This window comes from Felis catus, chromosome D1 (assembly GCF_018350175.1).
Source record: "Felis catus isolate Fca126 chromosome D1, F.catus_Fca126_mat1.0, whole genome shotgun sequence".
Lineage (NCBI taxonomy): Eukaryota > Metazoa > Chordata > Mammalia > Carnivora > Felidae > Felis > Felis catus.
The window spans coordinates 78,890,515-78,900,940 of NC_058377.1; positions in this window are offsets into that span (position 1 = coordinate 78,890,515).

Here is a 10,426-nt window from a genome sequence, read left to right on the forward strand (position 1 = left end):
CATTAGGATGAAAGCAAAAAGCTAACGAGGTAATATTTTCTATGATTACTACATTAGCATTTCAGATTTGAAAAAAAATTCTAGTGGTATGGTAAAGAGTGAAGAAGATTACTTTATTGATTATTTCTGTGATATTAGGCAAGTTATTAAACTTATCTCTTTCTCAGTACCTTCCTCAGGGAAAAGAGTATAATTTAAATATATTTGGATTCCTTTTTAATTAGGATTTCATATGAATTTCTGAAATTTATTGTAATATTTAAATATTTATTGTATTCAAAATTACATAAGGAGGTTTACAAGAAAAAAATGAAACAGTTCCTTTAATAAAAGCTCAGAGTGGAACTTAAATTTCCATAGTTTTCAGTTATTCATGTTTTAAAAAGATGACTCTGGCAGTACTGTTAAAGTTGGGTGAGATTTTGGGAATGCAAGCTGGCGCAGCCACTCTGGAAAACAGTATGGAGGTTCCTCAAAAAACTAAAAATACAACGACCCTACAACCCAGCAATTGCACTACTAGGCATTTATCCATGGGATACAGGTGTGCTGTTTCAAAGGGGAACATACACCCCAATGTTAATGGTGGCACTATCGACAATAGCCAAAGTATGGAAAGAGCTCAAATGTCCACCGATGGATGAATGGATAAAGAAGATCTGGTATATATACACAATGCAGTATTACTTGGGAATCAAAAAGAATGAAATCTTGCCATTTGCAACTACGTGGATGGAACTGGAGGGTATTATGCTAAGTGAAATTAGTCAGAGAAAGACAAATATCATATGACTTCACTCATATGAGGACTTTAAGGGACAAAACAGATGAACATAAGGGAAGGGAAACAAAAATAATATAAAAACAGGGAGGGGGACAAAACAGAAGAGACTCATAAATATGGAGAACACACTGATGGTTACTGGAGGTGTTGTGGGAGGGGGGATGCGATAAATGGGTAAGGGGCATTAAGGAATCTACTCCTGAAATCATTGTTTCACTATATGCTAACTAACTTGGATGTAAATTTTTAAAAATAAAATAATAAAAGAAAATAAAAAGTTGGGTGAGATTTGGGATATCTAGAGGTTGAAAAACTAGAGACAAAAAGGATGATGGATGTTATGTCTAATCATGACTTACTCACCCATCATATATAATCTGAAGAAAAGTAAGGAGAAACAGACATCAAATTTAAGAATATTTTTTAAAAAACCACAACAGCTAAGAATAATAGTTGAGAATTGCATAAGGAAATCTTTGGCCTAGTTGAAAAACATACCAAATTCTAATCCAACAGCAGTCCGGGTCCCAGAATGAAACTGATGACAAAGTCAAGCTGGATTACTTTGGTGAATTTTAAAAACTGATTATTTTCAAATATTTGGGAGGTGAAGAAAGTAATCATAAAATAAGAGCATTGTTCCCAGTCTAGAAACATGGGTAGAAAGCCGTTACCAGAATTCAGAGTGAGAGCTATATGGATCATGGGACACAGGAATCCTCGTGGAAAAAAAAATAAAGAGAATAAATATCCCAGTCTCATTTTCTTCTTGTTTCTTTTGAATTCATTCTGATACCTAACTGACTGAAGTTTAGTAGAAGTTAGATGGCAAAGAGGCCTGATATTGTCCTTAACGGTCAAAAACCTAGGGCACATAATGTAGTAAGAAAGGTAGATAAAATGTATTAAGGTTAAATGGAAAACATTCAACAAAAATCACATAAAATAGTTACAGAAAGGGGATATCATCAGGAACACAGCCCTCTGGTAATTGTGGAATCATGTGCAATTGTACACATTATATTGCAGTTTTAAGATCATAGCCATCAATAAATCAGGCTACCATTGAATTCCAAATGCCAAATGTTTAGGAAGTATACAGTGAAGGCTTCATGAATGAATTAATGGAACAATGAGGGATTCAACTTACTTTTATCTTCTTACCATGCCCCATCTCTCATTTATGTCTACACTGTTATCTTGTGTACTTGGTGTGTATATATATATGTATATATACACCAAGTACATATATATATGTTTATATATATATATATATAAAATGTTGAACACATTATATATTAATGTTGAACATACATGTTATACATGTGTGTGTATATATAGTGTTTGTGTGTGTGCATTTCTTTTAGTTCTGACTTGCGGCTTTACGTGAACATTGTCTGACTCTTCTGTCTCCCTCTCTCTGACTGCTTTATGTTAAGAAAAAAAAGTCCCTATCGAATTCTGGTGCTGTAATCTCTGTTTTCATCTCAGTACTCACCTGAAAAGCATCATTTAGATAGAGTTAGACTCACATTAGAGCAGTGGGAGATAATGATCAAGAAATAGTGAGAATGATTTTAAGCTATTTAACAGGTAGAATCAATAAGATTTGACAACTAATGGAATTAGGGTATAAGGGAGACATAGAGCCATAATGAATGCCATGTAAAAGGGGGCACAAATTGAAACTGCAAAATATAACTCTTTGACATAAAGATTATCTGGAAGTGATTATTTTTTAAGAAATAGTAAGCATAGGAAAAGTTCTAAAAACTGTGAAGTTACCCTTTTATAAAGGACATTTACATCTCTAAGGGAAATCTCCATTTGTGTTTTGCTCTCTCCTCTCTTCTTTCCCTCAGTATCAAGAAAAGGAGGGGAAAGTGGGTGATGGGCATTGAGGAGGGCACCTGTTGGGATGAGCACTGGGTGTTGTATGGAAACCAATTTGACAATAAATTTCATATTAAAAAATAAATAAAACAAAAAAAAAGAAGAGAAGGATGACTCTAAATCTTTAGAACCTTATCAACGGAAAGACAATAACTTAAGTCTGCATAACAACCTTACTCTTATGCACTGCGCCTTCCCTGGGAACTTCGCATAATTTCTGCCCCCATCACCCCCCCCCCCACCGCAAGAAAAACCTTCTTTTGTCTTTAGCTGGAGATGGTATTTAGGGTGATGGCTTAGGCCACTTTAGAGATTTACTCAGTTTTCTTGGGTCTCTCCCATGTATACAGGGGGCATACATATCATTACGTCTCTGTTTTTCTCCTGTTTATCTTTTATTATCAGAGGTGTCTCAGCCAAGAAGCTAGAAGGGTAGAGGGAAAATTATTTTTCCTCCCCTAAACATGGATTGTGACTTAATTAAACATTTCTATTGGTTGTTTGGAGCCTTATCTTAAACAAGCAAACAAACAACAGCAACAGCAATAACAACACCAATAGCAAAAAACAGTTCGAATGTGTTTTTAACAAAACTACTTAGTAGTTTCAAAAAGACATTGTTGCCTCCTAAGTAGTCTGCATGAGAATTGCCATCAGAGCCCCACGGAGAAAATTGCATGACTGTAGAGAGTGTGCTGTGCACAGTCATGTTATTTAAGGGTACCCAACCAATTCTGGAGCTCCTGATGGTTAGCTTGTGCAAAATGAGATTTGTAATCACTGGAGAAAGTGATGCACATGTTGTGATTTAAAGGACTCTACAATGTTCTAAATACAATCTTCCCTATTTGAACATCTTTTGTAACATTTCTCCACTTTGGATTATAGTAGTAATGGTCAATGTCTTATCTACCCCTTTGTCTTGGTCTAGGAGCACCCTGATGTCAAAGGCAATGTATTTATTTATATCTGAATCTCGTTTAGTAATGACCATAGAACCTCACATAATCTGCCATATATTCTTATGTCTATTCTTAAGGCAGCAATGTAAATTCAGTTCTTTTCCATCTTTGAAATGGATTTTAGAAATGGCCTCCTAAGTACTGTTCCTGACCTTCATCTTTTATCATTATAAGTCTCCTTTATGATATTTAATGCCTCATTATTATCCCCAAACCCACCGTTCTAGCCTTATCATCTTTTGTTTTGTCCAACCAAAGCTGGTATAAGCACCAATAACAATGACACTTGTTATTCTCTGAATATCCCTGCATTCTTGCCTTTGACTGTAGTCATGATTTTTCAAAAGCCTAGTCTCACAGTTATCATTTTTTTACCCTCAATCTATTAAAATCTTCCTGGTCCTCAAGAACTATATCAAATAAAACTCCTACCAACTTTTAATCACGTAGCATGTTGGTAATAATTAGACTACAGCTCGGGGCATCTGGGTGGCTCAGTTGGTTTAGTGTCTGACGTCGGCTCAGGTCACGATCTCACAGTCTGTGGGTTCGAGACCTGCGTTGGGCTTTGTGCTGACAGCTCAGAGTCTGGAGCCTGCTACGGATTCTGTGTCTCCCTCTCTCTTTGCCCTCTCCCGCTTGTGCTCTGTCTCTGTCTCTGTCTCTCTCTCTCAAAAAAAAAAAGTTAAAAAAAATAATAATTACACTACAGCTTAATACATGGGATATATTGGTTGTTCAATAAATACTGGTTGTACTAAATCGAGTTGCAGTATACATTTCATTTAGATTTGTTCAATAGATAGGTCTATATTTGCCACTGAATTACATGACTGTGGTCAAGGACCAGGCCTAAATCATATTTGCACATAAGACAATGTTGTATATGTAACAGTCTTGAGATAAATTCTTGTTACTAATTGCACTAAATGTAAATATTTATTAAGTGCAAGGAAGGACATGTCCTTCCAAAGACTACCAGAAATACATCTTTAGCTTCATTAAATTGGGTTTTATGTTTTGTTTAATGAGGGAAAAGTCACAGCTTGAGGAATGGTGGGGGTGTCTCACTAAGAGTGTGTCATAAAAGGCATGATTTGAACTTGTGTTTTAAGCTGTTCTGTGGATTGATGCTGGCAGAAAGGAGGAATAATTCTATGATTTGATACCTTTATAATTCTAGTCTAGGTTTAAAGAAGAATGAAGTAAATTTAAAGCTGTAATTTGTAAAGAAACAGCAGTTACTCATATCAGTAATGAAATATGGAGGTTTGTTTGTTGGTTTTCGGTTTAGACAATGTTCCTGTTTTTGTCGGTATTCGTACGTGATCACCTAAGTAATCTTATTTTTTTTCCTACTTTATCATGGGCACAAGTAGTCTTGTCTGATGTGGTATCTTTGACAATTTTATGTGCAGCAGTAGTCCTTGGTCTGGCTTGTTCACCAGACCAAGTCCTGGCTGTCAGAAGCTACTTTTATTCTCACTACTGAGTGGGAAAGCCAAATCTAATCTATGCCTCTATGGAGTAGCTGGTAATAAAGGAATGCTGGGCATAGATACGAACATCAGCCACACCACCTGCTGTTGCCAATATCATCATCTCTGGTAGAGATTAGTATTGCATATGTACTATGTGCCTAGCAAAGTACACAGAGGTCTGCAATCATCACCCCCATGTAATGCTCACAGAGACACTATGGACAAGATGCTACTAACCACGTTTACTTTACAGACCAAGAAATTACCCAGGTCAACCACATTGTAATAACTTGCACATCTTTCCCTCAGTCACCTAATTTACTTCCTCTCCTGTCTTCAAACCCCTCAACCACCAGCTGTGTAAAACACTGAAGAGCTGTAATTTCTCTGAAATTTCACAAGTGTCAGAAGGTTAAGTCACCTTTAAGATATTTAGGAAATATAGAAGATTTGAAAACAGAACTCACAATACACTGATTCACTTTCTTTTCCCTCTAATACAGAATACATGCAGTCATGCTGAGCATTTACACTTTCTTAACACGTAACACCTCCTACTGAACGTTATAAAATTAAAATAGTGAAATCCACTAATATCAATAATACACACTTTTTTCAGGGAGTAATTTATTCAATACTTTATCTTTCCTGAGGCTATCTGAGTCCACTGGTAGACTTCAGGAAAGATGAATTCTTTTAAAAGCAAAAGGCAGAAAACTCCCTGCCATCCATAATACTGAAGTACTTAAATTATCTCAGCCTGTTGGGACTGTGACCCTGAACCCATTTCTACTCTCCAGTCTCCCTCTAGAGTTTTTTTTAGTCTCTTTAGAAAAGCAGTATCTGTATCACTAGCATACTGTTTTGAAATCAGCTGTAAAAACAGATTGTAGCATTTTTCAAATACAAATAACACAAGGAAGAAACTGGAGATGAATTATTTAAAATCATTTACAGCTTTTAAAACATAGTTAATTCATACTTGACTAAGTAAAGGAGGCGGGAGGGGAGACGTAGGCAAAATATTCCGGGTAGCAGCTATGTTGTGAGTTACCATTTTTATTAATCCTTCTAGCCTTCACAACACCCAATACAATGCTTAACACATAGGAGCACTCAATAAAAACACTTGCAGAGGGGTTATAGCAGTTAGACCAGTAAATTGGATTCTGTTGTTCTGTATCACAATCTCAACTCACTGATCATCATTCAGGGTGACTTTGGGGATATTACTTTAACTCCCTGTGCTTCATTTTCCATACAGTATAATACTACTTGGGTTTTGTCTTGCCTGCTGTGAGGGTGTCAGAATGTTATAAAGACCAAGCTTTATTGTCAATTACATTTGTATTCAATCTTAGTCAAAAGTTTGTTCAATCAGTTCTTTTCAAAGAGACGCAGTCCCCATTTAAAACTTTGGATTTTTCTGTGAATGGCTGAGGTGTCAGTATAACTCCAGGTAGCTGTTTGTGGGCAGATTGATTTCCTTAGACAGCATGGAAATAAAGTACAGTGGATGTAATAGTAAGACATATAATCAAATAAAAATGATACAGACCTGATTTAGATACAGACTTATATGGTACATGGCTTTTACAGTCCCTTGACAGACTACCATACCATAAAAGGAAATGTGCCTTTGATCATTCAATGAGGCAATACAGGGAAATATACAAAATCCCAATATTTATTATCTGAAACTGAAGATCATAAAGATGAAAAATAAACTACAAGACAAGACTTAGTGTGGAATTGAACTTTGAAGACTCATTTAATCGAATGAACCCAAGGTTTGCCAAAGAGTGAAATCACACGTTATAAAGAGAGGAGGAAAAATTAAATGGACCAGACAGCTGCCGTCACTTTCACAGAAGCCAGAAAGAATAAAGTAAAACGGAATTTCAAATGTGCTCTGGAAAGTCCTCAGAGGTTGACGGGATATTTTATGTGTACTTTTGTACTATAAATCTATACACATGCTATCTCTTTCGATCCTGATAAAAGTCTGTGCTTGACTCCAACTTTGTGACTTGAGAGAGAATATGGCAATCAACCAGGCTTGAGGCAAGTGTGTACCTATAAAAATTGGGTGTGTTTAACTCCATTTAAACACAAGAGGATCTACTGGACAGCACGATGATTATAGTTAGTATTGTATATATTTGGAATTTTCTAAGAGAGTAGATCTTAGGGTATTCTCACCAAGCATACAATGGTAACTACATGAGTTGATGGGTATGTTAATTAACTCGATTGTTGTAATCATTTCACAATGTATATGTATATAAAAGCATTCTCTACACCTTGAAAAACTCACATTTGAAACTTAAATATATAGAATTTCTGTTTGTCAATCATACCTCAATAAAACTGTGAGAACAAATAAACAAATAAGCAAACACACACAGGATTAGGAAAGACAAGGATTTTTTTTTCTCAAAGGAAAATCAGTTTTTATTTTAGAAGTGATATAATGGAGATTGGATGGGCAAAAGATATTTTAGGTGATTATTTCTATTTATATTGTATTTGTATTTATGTATTTGCATACATGTACTTAGAGTGTATTTATATATTATGATGTATAAATAAATATATGAATATGCATGTATACTTATATAAGTATGTATGCATACACACACACACATACACTACAATAACTCACTTTTTTTCTACTCAACTAAAACTATTTAAGTACCAGGTATTTATTGATAATGCTATTTGTGTGAGGGCAACTTTGGGTGGGATTTTGCCTGAGATTTCAGTTTTGATTTTACAAAATAGTTTGTTCAGAGGCACATTTGGGTGATCTGATTTCATGAGTCAGATAACCTGCAGTATAATTAAGACCTCTGACATTTCTTGGAGTAAAGGCCACAAAGATCTAACACAAATTATTTTATTCTAGGTTTTGCAGATGAATTTCAAAAAGTATTGGAGCAATTTTATAGCTCAATCTATCAGTGGAGACTTGACATAGTGAATATTAATGCCTTCTTTAATGTTGTTCTAATACTGCAGGTTTTCTGAGTGAGTAAATTAAAACAAAACAAAATAAAGCACAGGATAGTGTCTTCAGTAAAACATAAAAATAGGCAATTTTAAAGATGGTGAAAGGGGTGAAATGCCATATCAACATATTTCACTGCAAAAGTGTTAAATTTGAAGAGCTTAAGGTAAGCTTAATGTCTTGATTGTGTAGCTTTCTTGTTAGCAACAGGTACTATAACTCTAATACAAGGCACTCTCAATAGTTGGTGAACATTAATATAATTAAGAACCTTAAAGAAATAAAAGAAGAAGTATAGCAAAACCAGGGCCAAACTTAATTATGCACTCAGACATTCCCCAAATTAAATCATAATCCCGACTGAATTATTTACACTGAAACCCTGATTGATGTAAGTGTCTCCCAGTCCCATTAGACTATGGAGGGTGGGCTGTCAGTGTAATTTTTGGATTTTCCTGAAATCCTTTTTTCTGGGTACCGGGGCAGAAAAATTTTCCCTTCTTCCCTTCTAGATTCTTTGGCTGGTCTAATAATTAAATTTACATGAGACAGATTAATAGGAGAAAAAAAACAAACTTAATTTTGTAGATACAGGAGACTTAAAGATAGGAAACACCCAGAAGTGACCAAAGCGGACCATTTTAATACTTGTTAGACAAGGAAATAATATACTTGTGAAGAATTGACAAAACAATAGGGCTTGGGATTGGGGTAGCAAATTAGTGAAAAAGTATCAAAGTTTGTTTATACAGCCTTCTTAGTCCTGAATTCGCTATCTCTGGCACAGAGAGGGTACCTTCACACGGGAAACTCATTTCCTGCTTTCATGGGGACAAAAAAGAGGGTCATAGTGTCCTTCATGTACTGGCTGTTTCTTCAATAACTTTGATTCATATATATATATATTCAAATATATATATTTACCATAGAGACCTACTTCTGTTTTATATTTCGTTTTTACTTTTTTATTTTGAAATAATTATATTTTCATGTTGACTGGAAAGATACTACAGAAAGGTCCTGTGTGCCCATCACCCAATTTTTCCTAATGGCTTTATCTCACGTAAGTAATCATTGTACAATATCACAACTAGGAATTTGACATCGCTCCAATGTGTGTGCAGAGTTCTGTGGTGGGTTTTTAAAAATGGCTTCCGGAAGACATAGTCAATTCCTGATCCCAAGAATCTGAAAATAGTACTTTATATTGCAAAAGGGCTGACTATTAATTTATAATGTAAAAGATCTGATGAAGTTAAGGATCTTGAATTATGGCAATCATCCTGGATTATCCAGTTGGGCCCTAAATGATATCACAGAGAAGCTGTGCTTGATTGTTTACAAACATAGAAGAGAAGGCATTGGTGAAAAGAAGCAAGAGAGATGTAATCACAAGCCAAGGAATGTCTCTAGTCACTAGAAACTGGAAGAGGCAATTAAGGAATTCTCTAGAAGCTGTGGAGGGAGAGCAGACTTGCCAATATCTTGATTTTGGCATAGTGGTACTGATTTGGGACTTCTGTCCTCCAGCATTGTAAGAGAATAAATTCCTGTTGTTTAAGGCATCCTGGTTGCTGATGATTTGTTTCTCATTTGAATTATATGGAGAGATTGGATAACTGCAAATGCAATCAAGATACAGAACTATTTCATCATGCAAAGATCTCCCTTATGATGACCCTTATAGTTGCTGCCCTTAAGAATCTTTTTTATAATTTTTTTTTAATTTTTAAAGTTTATTTACTTATTTCCAGAGAGAGAGAGAGAGAGAGAGAGAGAGAGAGCGAGCGCACAAGCAGGGGAGGGTCAGAGAAAAGGAGAGACAAAATCCCAAGCAGACTCCACACCATCAGCGCAGAGCCCTATGCGGGGCTTGAACTCACCAACAGCGAGATCATGACCTGAGCCAAAGTCAGAGGCTTAACTGACCAAGCCATCCAGGCACCCCAAGAATCTTTTTATGATTTTTTATATAATGTTTTATTTGTATCTAATGAGAAGAAAAGAGAAAATTGCATCTAAATGTAATTTTAATTTTTTTTTAACATTTATTTATTTTTGAGACAGAGAGAGACAGAGCATGAACGGGGGAGGGGCAGAGAGAGAAGGAGACACAGAATCGGAAGCAGGCTCCAGGCTCTGAGCCATCAGCCCAGAGCCTGACGCGGGGCTCGAACTCACAGACCGCGAGATCGTGACCTGGCTGAAGTCGGACGCTTAACCGACTGCGCCACCCAGGCGCCCCTCTAAATGTAATTTTAAATGTAAATGTAAATAAGGATGAAAGTATCCATCT